Source organism: Marmota flaviventris, chromosome 9 (assembly GCF_047511675.1).
Source record: "Marmota flaviventris isolate mMarFla1 chromosome 9, mMarFla1.hap1, whole genome shotgun sequence".
Taxonomy (NCBI): domain Eukaryota; kingdom Metazoa; phylum Chordata; class Mammalia; order Rodentia; family Sciuridae; genus Marmota; species Marmota flaviventris.
The window spans coordinates 90129340-90150860 of NC_092506.1; positions in this window are offsets into that span (position 1 = coordinate 90129340).

Here is a 21521-nt window from a genome sequence, read left to right on the forward strand (position 1 = left end):
GGTTCTGGTAGTAAGGTAGTGCTGAATTCAATGAATATCCTTCATAGGAATAGGAAGCACATCCTCTACTTCTCACTTCTGAACTTTGGTGAGCTTGGTATACTTTCTTCCTTTAATATTTGATAGAATTCAACAGGGAACCTATCTGTCCCCTGTGCTTGCTGTTTTGGAAGGTTATTAGTTATTGAGTCTATTTCCTTAATAGATACAAGCCAATTCAGTTTTTGTATTTCATTTTTTGTGAATCTCAACAAATTGTCTTTCAAGGAATTGGTACGTTTCATCTAGGTTATGCAGTTTGGGGGCATAGAATTGTTCTTTCAACCAGTTTTACTGGATTATTTGAGTGTTTTATATGACATTTTTAACTGCTTTCTTTCTGTCTATTTGAGTTTTAGTAGTGTCTTTGAGGAACAGAAGTTCCTAATTTTAAGGAATCACAGTTTATCTCTTTTTTGCATTATGGATTTAGATATTGCAAGTTGTAGGCATAAAATCTTGTTTAAGCCCATTTATCACAATGATTTTTCTTCTGGAATTTTAATAATTTTAGGTTTCATATGCTTTTTTAATTGCCTTAGTTCTATATTTGGAAGTATTGCTGTGTGTGTGTGTGTGTGTGTGTGTGTGTGTGTGCGTGCGTTTAAAAGAGGATGTTAAGGTCTGTTTAGGTAGACAATTAATGTACTTACAGATCAAGGTTTTTTTTTCCAAGGCTATTTTTAGACTTGGTAGAATAGATAGATACACAATAGCATTTGCAGAAAGTTCCAAGGTGGTTTATTTTATTTTATGTTTGTGGTTCTTACTAAATGCTTGACTGATTCAGTGAAGTCTCTTCTCTCTGATTTCAGGGAACTCAAATGTCTTTCTGACCAGGGAAAGCTCCTATCTCACATTTCTTTTTATATTATTTTTCTGGGAGCTATTTCTTGCCTACTATTAAGTATTGCCCTAAGTACTTGCACTTCAGTGTTAAGCTAAAAACTCAAGGAGATATCCCATGAAGATTTCTGGAACTAATTTTTCATCTTCTTTCTGGTACCCTGCCCCTTAAATTCCAGTCCCCTCAGAAGCCCCAAATGCTGATTCTGTCTTTTGAACTCAGTGAGACCAATATATTATGTCTGAACATTGTCCCCTGCACATCTGTCTGGAAAGGGGCTCCAGGCAAATGAGGGGCTCTTGTGGAACTGGCTTTGCTTTTTTTCCCCCTAAGATTACCATTATGAACTCCAGGCTATAAAACATTTGGAAACACTTACTTCATGTACTTGGACCAGTTTTCTGGCTGCTTATATTTGAGTACAGTCCATCATCACTCACGGCAGAAATGCCAAAGCAAGTTTTAAAACAAATCGTTCAGTTTCTGTGGTGAACAATTTTCCCCAACTCACCTTTCCTTTCTAGTCGTTTTGACTCTCATTTCCCTTCTTGTTATAGCCTATTTTCAACTCTAAGTTTCACAGATTCAACTTTCAGTCTCATTTCCCTTTAATAAAGACATGTACTTCATCTATGTTGCCAATGCCTATTCTAAATAAATATGTTGTTGTTTGGGCAATTTGTATAGACTCACAAAGGTGACACACTGTTCAGGTTTGGGCATCATAATATGTTAATTATTTATTCAATTAAGGATATGTTAATGTTAGATAGATTTGTCTAGTGAGTTATTGTCCTTGAAAGATATTTGTCATTGAAGCTCCCTTTTTAAATAAAGCCTTGTCATAGTAAAAGATAATAAGCAGTCATATTGGGGAACAATCTTAATATCTAACAATTAAATATACTTCTAGCATTCATGTAGAGCCTGAAGAAAAGATGTAGGTGGGCTGGAGTTAGCTATAAGATGCTCTTGATGTAAATTGGTTGAAATTTGTAAACTACAGAGTTACTGGAACAGTCAGTGCTCTTTAAAATTTGTGAGTGTGCATGGAGTTAGTGTGAGAAATCAATTTGCAATACTACCTTGGAATACATGGGTTTGGTTGTGTGGATATTAAGAATTTACATTTAGCTTACAATGTCCATTATGCTATGGTCTGGTAGTTCATCTGTTTTGCAAGTCAGGGTGTACTTTGTAAATTTATTTCTCCATTCCTTCTGTTCATATGCCAGAACAGCCTTTTTCATTTTGTCTACATGCAAAAATTATGAACTGTTTTCTAGATATTGCATAATGGAATTTAATTCTGAAGTTCAGAAAGAAATGAAGTATAACCAAATTCAGAATCTTAAGAAAATGTCTTTATGATTAATAATATTAATTTTCTGAAAGCAATTCAGACTTATATTCCCAGCACCAGACGTTTATTGAATGGATGAATGAATGCAATTTTCAAAAGGTTATGAGACAAGAGACAGAAATTGATAATGTGCATAATCTTTTATTCTGATATACATAATTAAGTGAAACATATATACCTGAAATCTACCATGTAAGAACCAATATGAAATTAAGACACCTCAGGAAGCTTCTCATATGAGAGAACTGAGGGTACATTCAGAGAACTGAGAGTACATTCAAAATGATTTACCTCTTGATTGTAGCTCTGATGGAGTAATGGAGATATGGAGAGTTATAAAGATAACAGTAATTACCATGGTAATTCTATCAGTAGTTGTAAGAATTTGGGGAAAGTAATAATCTTTCATAGTCTCAATTCCTTCATCTGAAACTTAGCACAAAAGGAGGGGATTTAAATGATTAATGGTATATTTTAGTCATATTGAAACTGCCCACAAACTATCGCTCAGCTTCTCCTTCCTTTTTCATTATTACAATCAATATATAAGTATTTCAGAGCAATCTTGTTAGTAAAAATTACTTATTACTCTTTTAAATGTAGATATCCATTCCAAAAACTAAAATCTTGAGGAAAAGCAGAAAAAGGAGGAAGGGAGGAAAAAGGAATGAGAGAGGAAAAAGAGTGCTGTGTGTATGTAAAGCTGTATCCCACAGTCTAGACACATCTCAAGATATATATAAACACAAATTAATGGAGAGATAAAATATATTGTCCTTTTTGTGTGGGTGTCATTCATTCATGTAATTGATTCAACTGTTATTTGCAATCATCTACTAATGCCAGGCACTATGCAAAATGCTAATGATACAAGAAATAATTGGAAAAAAGTAGTCTGTCCTGACAAGGCTTACAGTCTGGCAAGATAGATGCAAGATTCTTAAAGGATCCTGATACAAAGGAAGCTTTGGTTATGGGGAAATATAATTAGTGAGGGATCTTCAAACTAATTGGTAGCAGACATTAGAGAAACACATGTGGAAGCAGTGTTTAAGTTGAGATTTAAGCATTGGAAGAAATTTCTAGGTCACAGGATTGGCTAAGAAGTAGTGTAGGGATAGCAAGCTAGGGGAAGGAATTATCTCTGGAAAGGTCCTGAATAAAAGAAAGTCTGGTTTGCACAGACTGAGGCAAATCTGGCATGAATGGAACCCTTAGTTTGTAAAGATAAAGGTGAACAAGGAGGCATAAGATGCAGACTTATGAGGATGTTTAGCACTAAGAATCATTGTGAAGCTACCCAAAGTTTTCAAACCAGGGAAATGTAACTAATTTATGTTTTAGATAATCTTTTTCCATAGTTGGGGGAAAAATGTTTTGAAGAGTGGAAAAAAAATACTTCGGCAGAAAAGAACCAGGAAACTGGTAGATTCATGCAAGAGAGAGATGATGGTGGTTTGCATTATGGTGGTATCAGTAGACATGAATCGACCTGGATACACTCAGGAGGTAGTTAAAAGTTAGTATTAACCAGATTTTGCCCAGCAGGTTAACTCTACTTCAGAATGCTTGTCAACATCTTGTATCCTTTACTACCTAAAGAAATTTTAAACATTCTTTAAGTTTAAGCTCAAGTTCTAACTGAATTTTGGTGATTTTCCTGTAACAGAAAAAGTTAGTAGCATACAATTACAGCATCTGGAAATGCATCTTTCAAGGTAGTGGTTTTCAACCATGCATATACATTAAAATCATCTGGGGAACCTTAAACCATTTCCAATGCCTGCCTCTGGCCCAGATATCCTCTTTAGGAATAGGAACAGAGCAAGATATTTTAAAAAATCTCCCTAGGTGGTTCTGATGTGTATTCAAAAATGGAAATAAGTGCTTAAAAACATTTAGCATACTAGCATTTTTAACTGGCCTCTCCCCGAGCCTATATGCTCATTATGGTCCAGGACTGTTGACTCACAGTTTAGCACAGCAAGGATGCATATTAATACATTGTTGAGTATTTAAATAAAATAAGGAAATTGAATTACTTTTAGCCACCTGGGGCCTCTCTGCCAGGAAGATGAGTGAGAATAATTCAGGAAGATGTATGAGGAGTATAGAAACCTGCTTCATTAAGATGAAAACAGACATTTAAAATCATATTGGATAAAAGGTATAAAAATATGTAATTGTTGCCAAAGTATAAGTATTATTGCTTATAGCAACAAGTCCTCATTTGGCTTCTGCCTAAGGGTATTTTCCCCCTATATAAAAAGACAAATATCTTACAAATGTGTTTGTTCTGATAAATACACATCTCTAAAGTACAGCACCTAACTGGATACTTAGTCCAGTGTGTTCTCACATATAGAGACAATCTGCAAATACACAGGAGTCAAAAAGGCAAAGACTAACTTCTTTTACCTATACCCATTTTATCTAGTTTTGGGGGACAAACAAAGCCTGATTTCTATGAAAGTCTTGCTATATTACTGGTTTTGGAATGACATTGCAGCTTGTCCATTACCACAATTCATGGAGCTGATTTCTGCTGGTTGGTAATATAGCACCTGCTCAGGTTTTAAAGGAGCCATTTGATCCCATCACAAAGTGATTGCCCATTTTAACATGAAGCAGAATCAGCTTAAATGAAGGCCAGAACAAGGCTTGGAGGGACACTTTCTATCCTGTCTGTAAAACTTTGGCCCCATCGGGAAGTGTCTGAACATTTGTACAGATAGGTACTGAAATGAATCAGTGCTATCATTTTTTTTTTCTCATGATTACATAATTTGCAATTTGAGAAACTGATTGTACTGTCATGGAAGGAATAAAAGGACTAAGTTAGAGGCACTGCCTGTCTGAGAGGGTGGATTTGGACTGGGTCTCCTAAAGGCAGGGCTAAGTGTTAACCAAAACAAAGGGGGACTATATCTGGTGGTCAGGGTACAGATAAATGCTGAGGGATGGGTGGGGTTGGGGGGTGACTACAGAGCTGAGGCCAAATACAAAGCAGAAAATCCTAAACAGAGGACAGACAAGAGACTAAGAATTAAGTATGTAGGCAAACCTCTAGCAAGTACCTGCCTTTGTGATTGCAAATAACAATAGTGGTTTTCTTTTTTTCCTTTTTTTTTTTTTTTTTTTTTTTTTGATTTATGGACTGTCTAAGTTTCACATTAAACCTTTCTAACTCCATTAAATTTTTCCTCTTTGGAAGCTTAGATGCAAATTTCTGGTACCACTGCAGGGCTTCATAGCATGACAGTTTTTACACTAATCTTACTGTTTTTTCCTAAAGTTTTCTATCATCGTGTATCAAAGTATCATAATTTTATTTGCTTAGAACATATATATTTATTATCTCACAGTTTCTGTCTGGGCATGGGCTAACTGGGTCTTCAACTCAGGGTCTCACAAGTTGTGATGAAGCTGCCAGCTAAGCTGTATTTTCATCTGGAGCCATCTTTGGGCAGTGATCCACTTGCACGTTTATTCAAGAGATTGGCAGAGTTTAATTCCTTGTGTTTGTAGGACTAAGATCCTGGGCTTCTCCAGGCCACTTGAAGTTTCTTTGCCACGTGGAACTCTATGCAGACAGTTCACACAACATGACTTTTTTCTGTTCTAGCCAGTAGGAGAACCTCTGCCACTTTCAATTAATAAGCCATGAGTCATCCTGACTCAGCTGTGGCCCTCAACACAATTTCTCTTATTTCTTCCACAGACTCCCTTTATTGGTCACGTCTGTTCTGGATAATGTCTCCATGTTAAAGTCATTGTATTAGGACACTTTGATTATACCTGAAAGATCCCTTCAGAGAAGTTCCTAGATGTTACTCCTCCACATATAGGAGAAAGTGTTTATACTGGGGGCTGGAAATCTTGGGACCATCCTGGACCTCTTCCTATCATATTTCCAATTTACATTCTTAACAATCTTAATTTGGCTTTGCCTCATGTTCGTTCATACCTATTTTCGATGTTTATCTTGGTGTATTGGTTGTATCTTTCAAAGCTACCTCAATTCTATTTTAGAACAGGAATGATTGTAAATAAATACAGTGTACTAATGCATCTTTATAGAACCATATACTAAATGTCAATTTTAGGACATTTAATCTATACAGTTCAAAAAGATAAAAACAAAAAATATAAAATTTCACAGTCAAGGAGTTTAAAATTTGATAGAAATGTATACTCAGTTGCATGATCCTATGGTCTGGATGAATGTCCCCCATATGTCCATCCATGTATTGAAGACTTGGACTCCAGGGTAGCACTGTTGGGAGACCAGCCCTTGTGGGAGGTTTTAAATCATTGGGATGTGCCCTTGAAAAAGACTGTGGGATCCCAGAAGGTCCTCATTTTCTCTGCTTCCTGGCTTGTGATGTGAATGGCTTGGTTTTACATACTCTTGTCATTGCCCCATGAAGATGTCACCAGAGGTCCAAAGCAATAGGATTTATTGATCTTGGACTAGAACCTCCAGAACTGTAAGCTTAAAAAACATTTTCCCTTTATAAGATAATTGCCTCAGGTATTTTATTGTAGCAATATGAAGCTAATACACCTGACATATGACTAACCAAAAGAGAGGTTTATGCAAAGTATTGGAGGAGTTCATTTCCTTTCGAAGGAATCAGGAAAGGTTTCATGTAAAAGGTGGCATCTAAATTGAACCTGAAATGTTAAAAATAATGTACATGGGTGGAGAAGAAGGCACAGGGAAAATACTGCCCTAGGACAAAGGACAAGATCAGGTAAAAACACTTGAGATAAAATCTGGGGAATATTAAGGCAAGATTTGATTTAGATTTGGATCTTTATGGGCCTGAGCCTGAATACAAGAAAAAGAATAAACTTACATATACATCAGGATTGGTCTAAATTGGTGTTAATAAAAATTTCACTTTTTTTTTTCTTTGAGTACCAGGGATTGAACTCAGGGACCCCTAACCACTGAATCACATCCCAAGCCTTTTTTTTTTTTTTTTTTTTTTTTGAGACAGATCTCACTAAGTTGCTTAGGGCCTCAGCTGAGGCTGAACTTTCAATCCTCCTGTCTCAGTCTCCTGAGCTGCTGGGATTATAGATGTGTGCCATCACACCCAATTCACTTCTTATTTTTAAGTTATAAATTAAGCCACTAAAAGATTTTGAAAAGGGTCAGGACAAATTCAGGGAATCTGTAACATATATTAGAAATGAGAGAACCTGGAGACCTGAAAGCTAATTAACAGGCATCAGCAGGAAGCAGAATCCAGGTGTTCTGGTCACTATTGTTGCCCAATATATCACCCAAAGCTTAGTGATTCAAACAATCATCATTTTATGATCTCTTACAGTCGTGTGAACCAATTCCTTTTCACATCTTTCCTATATACAATGGGTTTGCAGGGTAGTTTTGCATAGGTCTCTCTTTAGATTGAGGCCAGAAGGTGGCAAGAGCAGAGTAGTGGGGAGCTAGAGAGCATCCCTGTCCCCACTGGGCCACAGGGATTCAGCTTGTAGTCTGCCTATGGTATGATTTTGGCTTTCTCATGGAGTGGTAGCTCAGGGCAGTTAATTCTTTACATGGTGATTCAGGACTCCAGAGTAGGACTTACAGTGAGTAACATGGAATTTGTATCATCATTTGTAATCTAGCTTATAATGTCATTTAGTGTCACTTTGGCTGCTTCCTATTGATTTCAAACATTTCCAGAGTCAAGGTGAAAATAATTTAGATTCTAGAGGTATGGGAGAATTTTAAACGAACAGAGGTAATGGAAGAGGCATCACTACCCCTTTGAGCAATGCAATATGCTACAAGAGGGAAGTTGTATTTTATGGTGAAACATGAAATCCCTATCAAGAATGCATGCATTCTTAACTAACTTAGGAAACTAGAAAGTCAGGATAAGGGCCATCTGCTAAGATATTTGACATTTTCATGAACATCATATTTATATTGGTTGGTTTATTTAAACACACAAATCCTCCAGTAGGGGGCATAAAGAGGATCATGTGTCTAGGACTAAAAGTGATGTTTATGGAGTTCAAATATGAATATATAAGTTTTCTACGGAATGTCACTTTGGAATATTCAAATGAAAATATCTAAAAGAGGTTTAAAAATAAGATTCTAAAGTCTAAATGAGAGACCATGATTAAATTAGAATTTTGGGGAATCATTTCTGTGACAAATGTCCTTGAACTTGTACAGGGAGGCCAATTCACTTGTTTGGGTTTTTATTAATTTAGGAATGTTTGAATCAGATTATCTGCATGAATGTGATGTAGCTTATAGTTATTTTTGTCTGTTTATTTTGTGGTTTATTTTCCTTTTTTTTTTTTTTCTATCCAGAGTCACAGTAATTCCATTAAAGGAGATACTGAGAGGCCAAACTCAGGCTTAGGCTCAGCTTCTCTGTTTATTCAATCACCTTTAAGGACAAAGTGGCCAGGATATTGCTGCTTTTATACAAAATAGGTTTTAGGTTTTAGTGACGAGCAGGATTTGCCTTGAATCCTGTTAGATATTGCCTATGTGACCTTGGCCTAGTTATTTAATCTTTTAGAGTCTGGGTTTTCATCTGTAAAATTGGGAAAATAATACCTGGGAGAAATGAAATGAGATTGTGAATATAAAATGTGGCACTATACTCTATACATAGAAGTTAATCAATAAGTAAAAATGCAATCTTCTGGCACAGTCTAATTATCAGGATGATGGGGATAAAAAACAATGTTTGATCTGAATACTTGAGCCATTGCAACAGTGGCATTTTGTCAGCTCTATGTTAATTCACAAATTGTGATGCTTCTCCTATAAAAATACAAAAAAAATTCCCAGATTCTACATTAAAACATGAGATTTTATTCCTGTATGTTGCTACTACCCAAGTGAAATATTTAATGACTAAGAAAATGTCGTGAACATTCTGCTTCCCTGGAGTTAATGCAGATTCTACAGAATACCTGATATAATCTTTGGGTATATAATTATTTTGGTTCCTTAAAATTAAGGCAAAATTTTTAAGGCCTCCTTTGGGTTTTAGCTCAACTCTTCCTGAGATGTATAATTCCTCATGAGAAATATTATGTACACAAAAGATTAAATCATGCTTTCTTGTAATATTTTGCTAAGAGGGACTTAGGAAGCACTTGGCATCCATTTGACAAAGAAACTGCCACTGTACCCTCTCCATCTGATGTCCCCTGATTCATATGGAGTGCTTTCCCTGGTCTACATTCATTTCCCAGGTAAAATTCATGAGAAGGCACATGTTCACAGAGAAAGTTATCTAGTCTAATTTGTCTCTAAACAACTTCAGAATATTATTATGGAACTTCTAGGCCTTAGTTTACTCCTTTAAGAAAAGTTCTTGAGATATTTGGTTTTTAATATGTTATATTAGAAAACAGTTAAAAAGAATAATGTTTCCTGACACTAAATAGACACAAAAAAATAAATTGTAGGGTGCCATATTGTCTTCTAATTGTGCCTGGATCTTGCCTCCAATGACTTTTCCTAGGCTCAGTTCCTCTGCTTTGCTGGACCAGCCACTCCTTATTCCATTTTTCTGCTTCTGTGCTTCCCAGCTGCTTTAAAGATGATTCATTGCAACTTTCACTGATCACTCATTCAAATCATATTTCCATCCAGACCTGGGAATAACTCTTGTCCATACTATCCTTGTCTCATTAAGGCACAGAAGTGAATATTTATTATGAAGAAATAAAAAATTACAAGTTTACAAAAGTAATAAATATCATAAACATCCATAATCAAGCCAAATGAAATAATTTTTATATTAGTTTATTACCTGAAAATAATTTAATTTTATCAATACATTACTTAACTTTTTATTTGGGGGATAATTAATGCTTGGCAATATTTTAATATTATTTTCTATAAATAATAGGTAATTCAGACTTTCCCCTCATAGGGTTTATTGAAATGCATTGTTTTATTATTAATAGTTTGAAAACATGTCTTTCCTCTTCAAAATTCATTATTGTTAACATGACACAAATCTTTAGGACTATTACAAAGTTTGGAAAAACTTTTTTCAGATATGTTCTCTGGCCCTATATCTTTCTGTCACAATTCCATTTGAACTGGCTCACAGGTGATGAGAGTATTGCAAGAAGCCATGCCTAATTCCAGCTATCAATAAGAGCTTCATCAATATGACTAAAAAACTATATAATACATAATTATCTCACTAAATCCTAATTAAATGTATCCCTAACTTAATACCTTTTCAGCCATGTTTCATGATTACCCACTGCCACACTAAGGCCACTGGAAATAAGGGGAGGTATAATCAAGGTGAAGTGACATTACAAAGATATAGTAGTCCTATATGCAAAAAATGTTATAGTTGGGCATATTTTACAAACTGTAGCAATGTGAATACCTTGCTAGGGCTCTCCTAAGAGCTAAAAGAAAATCATGCAAGTGACGCATCCATGAGCAAAAGTTTTGTTGGTATCAGCCTAAAATGTCCTTTGTTCCCCCTCTTTTGGTTTTGGTCAGGTGACCACTGATCCCTGAAATCTCCTTCTAGGACAACTGTTCCCAAAATCTTGGAACACAGACTGTGGCCTGAGTACTGATTTTAGTTTTTTCACTCCTACTATTTATGCTAATAAGTCACATATCTCAGGCACCTGCTTGAAGGTCTCACCTCCTACACAGATTCCACAACTCCATAATGACATAATAATCAAATTGACACACAGCAGCAGCTCCATAGACACCTATCTTCTTCATTCTCATTATGTTTTGCTCACTAAGTTGTAAATTCTACTGGTATTTATTCATCACTGAATAAATGGAGTCTATATCAGTCCCAGATTGGTTCTGGTTTCTTTCTAAATCCCTATTGTCAACATACTTTGACAGTACTCATGCTTAACAGTTACAACATTTTGGAATTAAAATTAACTTTTACTACTTCCTGAGCTAAATGATTTGTGATTCTCTCTATACATGATCAAAGGGTATTATATCAGAAATATAAAATATATATCTACAATATAATTCCATAAACAATCATATAGTTGTGTTATAAAGCAATGAAGAAATTAATATTTATAGAAGCTAAAATAATAGACATACAATTAGAGACAAATTCTCTAAAAATAGTATTATCTGCCACATAAAGTCAGGTCTTTCTAATTCCAGACTCAGTATATATATATGAGACATTCCTTCTCTCAGTGAAAATCTTCTTCCTCTTTTCCTCCTGTCAGATTGCCTTGGAAAAATCAGTCAGTCAATATTTATTTATTTATATCTATCTATTATCAATCCATCTGATTCTTATTTATTCTTACATCCTATACTGAAATAGTGAATATCAAAACATTGATCCTGGGAAAATACAGAATCAGGGTCCTGCAAATGACTGATCACAACATTCCCTCAACTGATCAACATATAACCTTGCTTTATTTGTGTTTTGTTTAAATGCTTTTAGTTAATGTAAATTGTTATTTATTGGGCTTATGGCCAACAATGCTAGAATTCACGCCTGTAATGAAGCTTATCTAATGTATATTTTCTCTGTATGAAATGTCACAGCTCTTCTTGCTCTTCAGAACACTGGATGGTATTTAAGTACTATGCTTAGGCCCTTTTAAGAAGAAACATTACAAATGAAAAACTCAGAAACTGAAAAAAAAACCTAAAGAATACTTGTTTACAGTATGAAAATTGAAACAAGAAGGTAGAGTGTCACCTTTTCAACCTAAAATGGGAACATACAGGTCAGGTGACAATTTTTTTCACTATGTTGCACTTGTCCATAGATGATGAAAAAAATGTTGATTTTAGGAATACAAATAAATTTTAGTGGGTAGATGTAGTCACACATATGTAATCCATGAATCATGAGACTTGATTATATATGTATACCCATGTACATAAATTAAATTTTCATTAGTGTCAACTATATTGGTTATTCTTGGGAGAGATGGGTGGTGCAGGAAGAGAAGCCATCTCTTCCCTGGTCATGGATATATGCAGGCATCTCATCCTCATTGGAGATGAGAGAGTCTGGAGAGAGTAACTATCTTAGAGATCTGTTTGGTGGCTAATCCCCCAATTCCTCCTCCCCCGGATGTAGGTAAAGGGGAAAGTTTTTTTTTTTTTTTTTAAAGAGCATTTCACATAAATTTCATACATACACAGAACCCCTCAATTAAGGAAACAGCCTTCCACAGATGGGAGCAGTAAACTTCTTGTGGACTGTTTTCAAGATGTTCAGGAACTTGTGCGATACCATTCATTGCCATAAGATGTTTTGAATAACAAGCATGATGGAGCTTTAGAAATATCTGTTTTTAAAAATATATATATCATCCATTTAAGAAATTCTAACTATTAAAAACATGCTGAGCTGAAATCTGTTTCCCTTTCACTGTCTGTGGGCCCTGGTTCTCTTCTTGGTAGCTATGAAGAAGAATCTAATTCATCTTCCAAAGGACAGGACACCACATATTTAAGGACTCCACATTTCTCCACAGCTGACTGTGAAACTCATACTCTGCTAAAATCTCCCTTTAATGTGTGCTTATGTCATATCACATCCATGTTTTATATGCATAGTTGGCCCTTTGCACTCAAGAATAGGGCTTTGGGTAAATATCAATAAACCTCAGTTTTAAGCTCTCAAAATCTTTCTGGACTGAGCATATTTGCTCATTTCTATCACCTGAATGTGGTTATTGATGTTTTGACAAAATGTTAATTTAAAAACATTGTAGCATACTACTGGAGACATGAATGCTGCTAGCCTATGTGGTATCTTTGTAGAAAATTAGAAAAATATCACTTTTGTTTAATAATAACATGCATTTACTAATAATATGCATAGTTGTTTTATATAAACAGCTTAAATAATCAAAAATTCAAAATTCAATTAAATCAAATGAGTTTTTTTAGAGTACATTTTTGTAAAATATTAACATATCTTGCTTTTATAGAAAGAGAAAAGTTTGACATTTCCAATTATTTATGTTGTTTTCTTTTTAAAAAATGATCACTGATGTGAGTGTGGTAGTATAACTCTTTAATCCCAGCTACTTGGGGGGCTCATGTAGGAGGATCTCAAATTCAAGTCCCTAGGCAAAACTTAATGAAACCTTGTCTCAAAATAAAAGATAAAAAGAGCTAAGGATGCAGCTCAGTGGTAGAATGCCATTGTTTAATCCTCAGTACCAAAAAAAAAAAAATCTTTGAATTTATCTTCTTTTTCATATAATTTGCATCTTTTTAAATGCATCAAAAGTTGGTTGGCTATTTCTCCCTTTAGTTCTGTCAGTGTTTCCCTCATGTATTTCAGGTCTCCATGGCTAAAATATACATTTTTGTAATTTTATCTTACTCACAAATTGACTCTGTTATCATTAAATTTATTATGGTGAAGTCTACATTTCAATACTAAAAATGCAGACATATTCGTTATCATTTACATGGTATAGATGTTTATCTTTTTTTACTTTCAACCATTCTGTATCACCAATTCTAAATTATGTCTTTTGTTCATAATTTATCAATGGGATTGAAATAAAAATCTAGTTTGACATTCTCTGCCTTTTAATTGGTTTAGTGCATGTATTTGTTATAATTTTGACTATAGTTAGATTTATGGCTTCTACTTTGCTATTTGTTTTTCATGCATCTAATATTTTTTCCTTTTTTTCACCTTTAGTACCTTTTGGTGTTAAGAAGATATATTTTAGTGTGCCATTTATTTTTTTTTTACTCAAATTTTGTGTTATTTTCTTAGTAATTTCTCTAGAGATTAGTATATACATTTTAATTTAGCACAATATTGGTTCAAGTTAATGCTGATTCAATATTTATAAAATGATAAAAATTTTCCCCCAATTAGTTCTAAATTTCACCTTCTTCCTTTATGCAATTATTTTCAAATATATCACATATGTGGTGTTGTGACATGTATTCAACAATATCATTTCAATATGTATCCTTTTTTGTTTTGCAGAAGTGATTGTTGTATCTTTTCAAGGCAAATTTTAATTTTGATTGCTTATTACTGATAAGCCTATAATTTATATTTGTTAAGTAGATTTAAAAAATATTGGAATTGATTTTTTTCTATATTTCAATATAGTCAAATCTATGTAAAACTTCTTTAGAATAAATTAATGAAGACAATGTAATTATTTTCTACCATTAAAATAATTTTATATATTATTGTATTTATGAATATGCCAAATGTGTATTGTCTTTCAGAAAAGTAAAATGTTTTACATGAGTGTCCTAGCTTTTAAAACATGCCAATTATATAGTTACATAATTGGATCAGCAACAGTCAATTCTCTTCTGTTTTTGATCATGTTGTACCAAGTCTTAAGAGCCTTTCTAAAGTCTTTATTTTACAGATATTTTTTAGTTCACAATGGGTCCCCCCAATTCTCTCTTTTCTTTTTTTTTTTCTTTTGAGGGGGGGGTATCAGGGATTGAACTCAAGGACAGTTGAGCACTGAACCACATCCCTAGCCCTACTTTGTGTTTTATTAGTGACAGGGTCTCACTGAGTTGCCTAGCACCTGGCTAAATTGCTGAGGCTGGCTAAGAATTTGTAATCCTCCTGCCTCTGCCCGCCCCCCCCTCCCCTGCCCAGCCACTGGGATTACAGGCGTGAATTCTCTCTTTTCTGAACTTCTAAGAAATTGCTGTTTCATTGATCTAGTTATAAACACGCTACTTGAGTAGTAATATTTCTTTTTATATCCATTTTTTTTCTCAGCTCAATAACCATCTACCTCATCATGTGCACCATCATTAACATTTATTGAGATTTCTCTTTATTACATGCATTACACCATTGAATCTTTACAACATTTCTTGAGGTAGGTAGAAATGGTATATAAAATACTAAACAACTTGCACATCATTGGCACTGACCATGCTGAAGGGATGCTGGCCATCAGTGACATCACACCAACCATAATGATGGACCCTGGAGGAATTACTAGCCAGAGTATTGTTGTGATAATAATTTTAATTTTGTAAATATGTCCTTTGAAAAAAAAATCCAGAGAGGTTAGCCTAAGTCTTACAGAAGGCTCTGAAAATAAAATATAAATCAGAAAAGCATGGTTCTCACTCCCATGGAGTACATATACTAGTTGGAAGGCATAAATAATAGGACCTTTATTTTTATCTTATTTCCAGAACTAGATGAAGGATATCCCCATAATGGAAATTAAAAATATTTGTGAGTAGTAATGATAATGATGGCATTGTTGGGAGCTAAGATCTGAAGTAGCTATTTTCCATCTTAGTAATGTTTTCAAAGTAATAGTCTGACTCTGAAATTGTATATCTGTAAAAATAAATACAACAGAGAAAGGCCCAGTGGTATGAATTGTTTTCTGTTTAAGTGGCTAATCTCTGATAATTTGGCAAAAATGGAAATTGTATTAGTAAGAGAATGAAACCCTGTTTTCCCAAAAATATTCTACATACCTCCCACACTGTTAGATTGAACTACATGTTGGGAAATTGCAATAGTTCTTTACCCTCCAGTCCTCTTTGTAAGGATAATGAAGTTCTGTCAAATATTTACATAAACCCATTCATTCATTTTTGAAATACTGCTAAATAATCATTAAATATTAGTAGGCATCTTTTTTTTTTCTGATCCAAACCAAAGTACTTCCATTATTAATTAGGTATTCAGTACCTAGTTAAACTAAATTAAAAATCCACTTCAAATTAATCCTAGAGGTACAAAAATATTCTAAAAACAAAAATTCTATTATAGAAATAGGAAAGTGAATTGCTTTCCAGGGCAGGAAGTTCTGTGTAGCAGATGTATTTCCTGGCTTGCTTGCTCTGCTGGGTCTCATCTCACCTCTCTTCTCCTTTCCCCTCCCCTCCCCTCCCTTTCCTTTCCCTTTCTTCCTCTTCTTCCTTTTTCTTACAATAACCATCTTTTCATCATGAAGAGTCTGTTGTGCTTTGCTAGAAGTAGTAGGTACTTCTAGCCATAGGTCTCCTGTTATATGTGTTCCTCCACCTCCCCACAAAACCCATTGTTCAGGACAATGATGACTATAGATCTGACATTGTAGTTTCAATTAATGAATGTGGCTGAATCATTACAGAATATTTTATACTTTAGGAAGGATCTGTGTTCTTCTTTTCATTTGGAAAAAAAGTGGCCATATCCTGATGATGAATGGTCATGGGATTTGAAGTCAAAAAACCTTAATTAAGACTCTGCTATGTCATTTATTAGTTCTTGAAGAAAACATGCTGTTGAACATGCTTCAGTTTCTTATTTAACTGCCAAATGAGGAAAGTACTCCAATGTACTTACTGACATCGCAGAGGTGTTATGATGATGGAATGATATGTAATGTACTTCCATGAAGTGTAAAGTTAGATAAATGCATAACATTATTTAAATAGCATTATGTATTATGTTATTAAGTACAATGATTACATGTTATTCAGTCACCTATCATCTCATTTAATTTTCATATCTTTCTGAAGTAGGCATTATCAATCTTGTGTTAAAGATGATGGAAGCTGAAGCTCTGAGAGATGAACACTGTAACCATGGAGCCAGGAATTGACAGCAGATTTTTAATCCCCAAACCATTTCCATTTCACTGCAGATATATGTTCACCAGAGATTTATCATCAAGTTCAGGGTAGGAGGCCCGGCAGGTGGCAGGCTGCAGAGGTTGTACCTGTGAGATTTAAAGAAGTTTAGACATAGGCTTTTCAGTAAGGAATCTTAATTTATAAAAAATAATGAAGTATGGAAAAATGTTCAGAAGAGCATGATAATGATTGAGCTTACATGACTTTGAAAGCTGACATACATGCAGCTATTTTGTTTTATGTTAAATTATGTACAACTGTAAATACACTTGCCATGATCTACTTCTTTGTCCGTGCCACACCACCATTAGCGTGTGACGGGTCAATTGCTTTCACTGTTGTGCACTAGTTCATTTATACTCTTCCTGAGTGGGGGAGATATTTTTATCCTACTAGATCATAGGCATTGTTGTTGCAGATGTATATATGGGATAGTGAGGACAATATAAAAAGTAGTTATTTTAGTTTTCTTTTGTTGCTATAACAGATTACCACGTTTAGTGGCTTAAAACAATGTACATTTATTATAATGCAATTCTGGAGATCCAATATCCAAAATTAATTTCACTAGCCTAAAGATGTAGTGCTAGCAGGGCTGGTTCCTCTTGGAGAATCAAGGGAAGAATCTGTTGCCTCGTCTTTTTCTCCTTCAAAAGATCAACTCTTCTTTAGCTCATGGTCCCTGCATCTTCAAAGCAGGTATATAGCATTTTCAATCCTCTTTCTTTTCCACTGCTTCTGTTGCCATTTTGCCTTCTCTCCTTTGATCTTATCTCCACCTGTAAAGAGCCCTTGTGATTACATCACCAGGAAAATCCAGGATAATCTTCCCATCTCAAAATGCTTAATCACAACTGCAAGTTTGTCTTGCCACAAAGGACATGGACTTTTGGGGGCAGGGGGACAGGGTAATTATTTAGCTCACCATAATAGTAGATATTTAAATTTTAAAATTGATTTCAAAGTATTTTAATTTGTGTCTAAAATTTGCATTTCTATCAGATAACAGTGTTAAGTGTCAATAGTAAGTCATTATGTTCTGTTTTTCTAATAATGAAAAGAAGAGTTAATGGTAGGTCTCTCTAAAGACACAAGGTAACCTTCTATTTCATTGGTTCTGTTCACAAAAATTCTGTTCTTGCTATTTTAGTGAGATGCAACATGTCTACAGTATACACAGTGATGGGTTTAGTATAGTTCTATTGACGTGATCAGTTGCATTTTATTAATGAGTTCCATATTTATTAAATTTTTCTTTTCCAAATATACTATAGAGGTAGATTTTCCTTCTTTATAGTGAATTCCAACAATCTTAAATGATATAAAATCTATAATAAATAAACAGCATGTTGTTTCTAAAATTATCATCAAAATACACAAGATTCATTAAGCCTTCCTCACAATAATCAAAGATAAAAGATTCAGAATATGTAATTCCTGTGTGTTTTAGTATGAAAAAGTGATACTGGAATTCAACCCAATGATGATATCACTTTTCAGTTGTGCCCCACATTTAATATTAATATCAATAATTATTTAATTTTACATATTTAAATGTTTCTTTGTTTTTTTATCTTATTTTATCCTCAGGTATAACATCTTTCACATTCTGGGTTTTTGTTTCAAATAAGAAAAACACATAAGCACAACCTATTTTCCAGGAGTACTGAGAACATGTTTTCTCTTGAGACTTGTTTGTATATAACGTGTGCATATTTTAATTTTTCATGTCCAGATTGTCCCTTCATTTCTGGCCATAAAAAAGTTCATGGTTTTCTAGCCTAAGGGTATTTGACCCTTCTTTTCTATGGATTCTGGCTGGAGAATACAGCAGGGCAGCATCTTTATATGAATCTTATAACCTTTGAAGAGACTTCTGTGTCAAGAAAGGATGCTTTTCTGGAATTTTTCTAACTCACATCCCACATGTTTTTCCCAATTTATGTCATTTAACAGTCATCTCTCATGATTGTTAAGTTAATGTGTTTTATTCCTTTCCTGATATAAATGTTTTGCAATCAAGTTCAAATAGGCTCTTAATACTGACAAACAATGTGTTTATGTTGTTCTAATCAGTACTCTTCGCATTTACAAAAAGAAAAAAAATCAAAAATCTACAAGTTTCTTCCAAACTCTGAATCACCAGATACTTTCTTCAAAAAAGAAAAGCCAGGGCCTGGGGTTGTGGCTCAGTGATAGAGCACTCCCCTAGCATGTGCGAGGTCCTGGGTTTGATCCTCAGCACCACATAAAAATAAATAAATAAAATAAGAATATTGTGTCCAACTACAACTAAAAAACATTTTAAAAAAATAGAAGCCAATGGATGCAAATTTTCTTAATGAACCAAGCATAATCACTTCTTACCATTCTTTTTTTTTTTTTTTTTTTTGTACCTCCACTTGTGAACCTTGCTTCCTGTCCTGCAGGGGCTCAGACCCTGGGAAACAGATTGAGGGTTCCAGCTGGTGAAAGGAGATGTGAGGCAAAGTTGGAATAGAAGACATGCTTTACTGAGAGGTGGCAGCAACCTCCTGAGTCTTTCCATAGGCCTTTTCTATATGCAGGCCAAACAAATCAGGCTCAGTGCTAACAGGTTAAACAAGTGGGTCCATGCTCACAAGCAGATATTTATGACCTTGAGTATGTATGCTGAATCAAGGTTAATGACCTTGACTACATACTGAAATATAGCTGGCTGGAAGTCTCAGCAAGTGCACCTATATATAGCGATCTTGGGCCTGCTCTATACTTCCTCATTTCTAGGCAACATTGTTCAATTGACTATTTTGTATGGCCACAACAGTCCCAAGATTTCCTTGACTTTTCTCATTTGGACAAATCAAGTCTCAATCATCTAAAAAATAAAACAAAGATAACCAGGATGGAAATCAAGAACATGTGCTTGAAATCAGAAAAAATTTGAATCCAGGATCCACAATAAGGTAATGAACCTGAACTTGATAGTTTTTTAGACTAACTGTGACTCTGTTTTGTCTACAGTAAAATTGGATAATTATAGTGCACTTTTAAAGGAGGTTGAAAAAATTACATAAAATTTTTTATATATATACATATATATGTATTATATATATCTTACAGTAGTGCCTCGTATGTAGTTAACAATCAAAAACTTTGTTGTAGCTTTCTTTCTTATTTCACAGTACATATGAAACAGTAAATGTTTCCTATGATATTATTATTTTTATGATCCATATGCCCTGACATAGGATAATTTATAAATTAAACTTTACTCATAGTCCTTTCTTATCACTTCATATTGTCCTTGGGACACAGTCCCTGCATGATCTGATACCTCACTACCACTCAGTCTCATTCCAAACCACCGCATGCTTTTGGTTTCCTTGTTCCAGCGGTATTAAAGCTTATTTAAGCTGCTTATTTTAATACTTCTAAAGCACTGGTGCAGTGGAGTAAGGACTCATTCACTGCATGCAAAATATTATTTGCACTTTACCCCATCAGACTGGCTACCTCTCGCCTGTACTCCTTTGTTGCAAAGCTCTTCTTTCTTCTCAGAATGCCTATTGTTAAAGTTAGGCTGATTTCAATTTCTTATAGGCTCCCCTGCTGAAAAATTGTTTTTATTTTCTTTTTGAAAGAGAAAAGGAGAAAAAAGTAGAAAGATAAATGTGTTTTGTTTTGTTTTTAAAGAAAAATGCACTTTGTCTTGCAGATCTCTGGCTTTTCTTGTCGCTCTTAGGCCTGGTACACCCTTCTCTTCCTTACTTGCCTGATTTAGTGATTTCCTGCTTATCCCTTAGACTAGGCCCAGCTGCTAAGCTTCCTGGAGCCCTTCTTTCTCTCTCTCCCAATGGCTGTGAGCTATCCTCAGGGCATCTATAACCCCTGTGTTTATTTCCATCAGAGCATATATCATACCATATTGCCTTCTGGATGTTTCCCATACTAGATTTAAAACATACTGAAGGGGGAAATAAAACCCACATTTTTTTCCTCATCTTTGTTCTTTCTGTTTCTAGAAGAGTGTCTGACTTTGGTCTAGCCCCAAAGAAGCTAAGCATAAAGCAAGGATGAAATAGAACTGAATACTTTCATTTGCAGTTTCCATCTTCCTTTAACTCCCAATCAGCCTATTTCTGACAGAGTCCAGCAGAAGCGTTCTAGTCAAATTACATTCCCATTAGGCCACTCCACAGTTTATGAAGGTTACTCCTGATTTCTCAGAATTTAGGTATAGTTAACAGAACGTATTCTCAGTAGCAGCAAATGCTGTTCCCACCATGATAATCTTACTCTGTGGTTTGGCTTGCCACTAGGGACTTGAAACAGGTATGTGGGTCCTTCCTTCTCTCCTCTTCTGCTTAAAGGCTCAAAAGGACATTGATTTTCTGGGAAACATGAAATTGGGTGGAATATAATTGCTTTCTCATTCTGCTAGGTTCTTTCTGGAACCTTGGAACAGATCTATAACACTCACCTGAGGTGGAGAAGGGAAGCAATTATTCTGATAGCCCAGTGAGAAAGTGAGAGCTGGAAAACAAAGCTGGCTGTGAATTTTGAATGAAATGCTACTGAAGAGCTCAAAGCAAGCAATGAGGAGATGCAATTCCATAAGTGTGTTTTTACAGCTTCTTTCTAATATCAATTAAGAA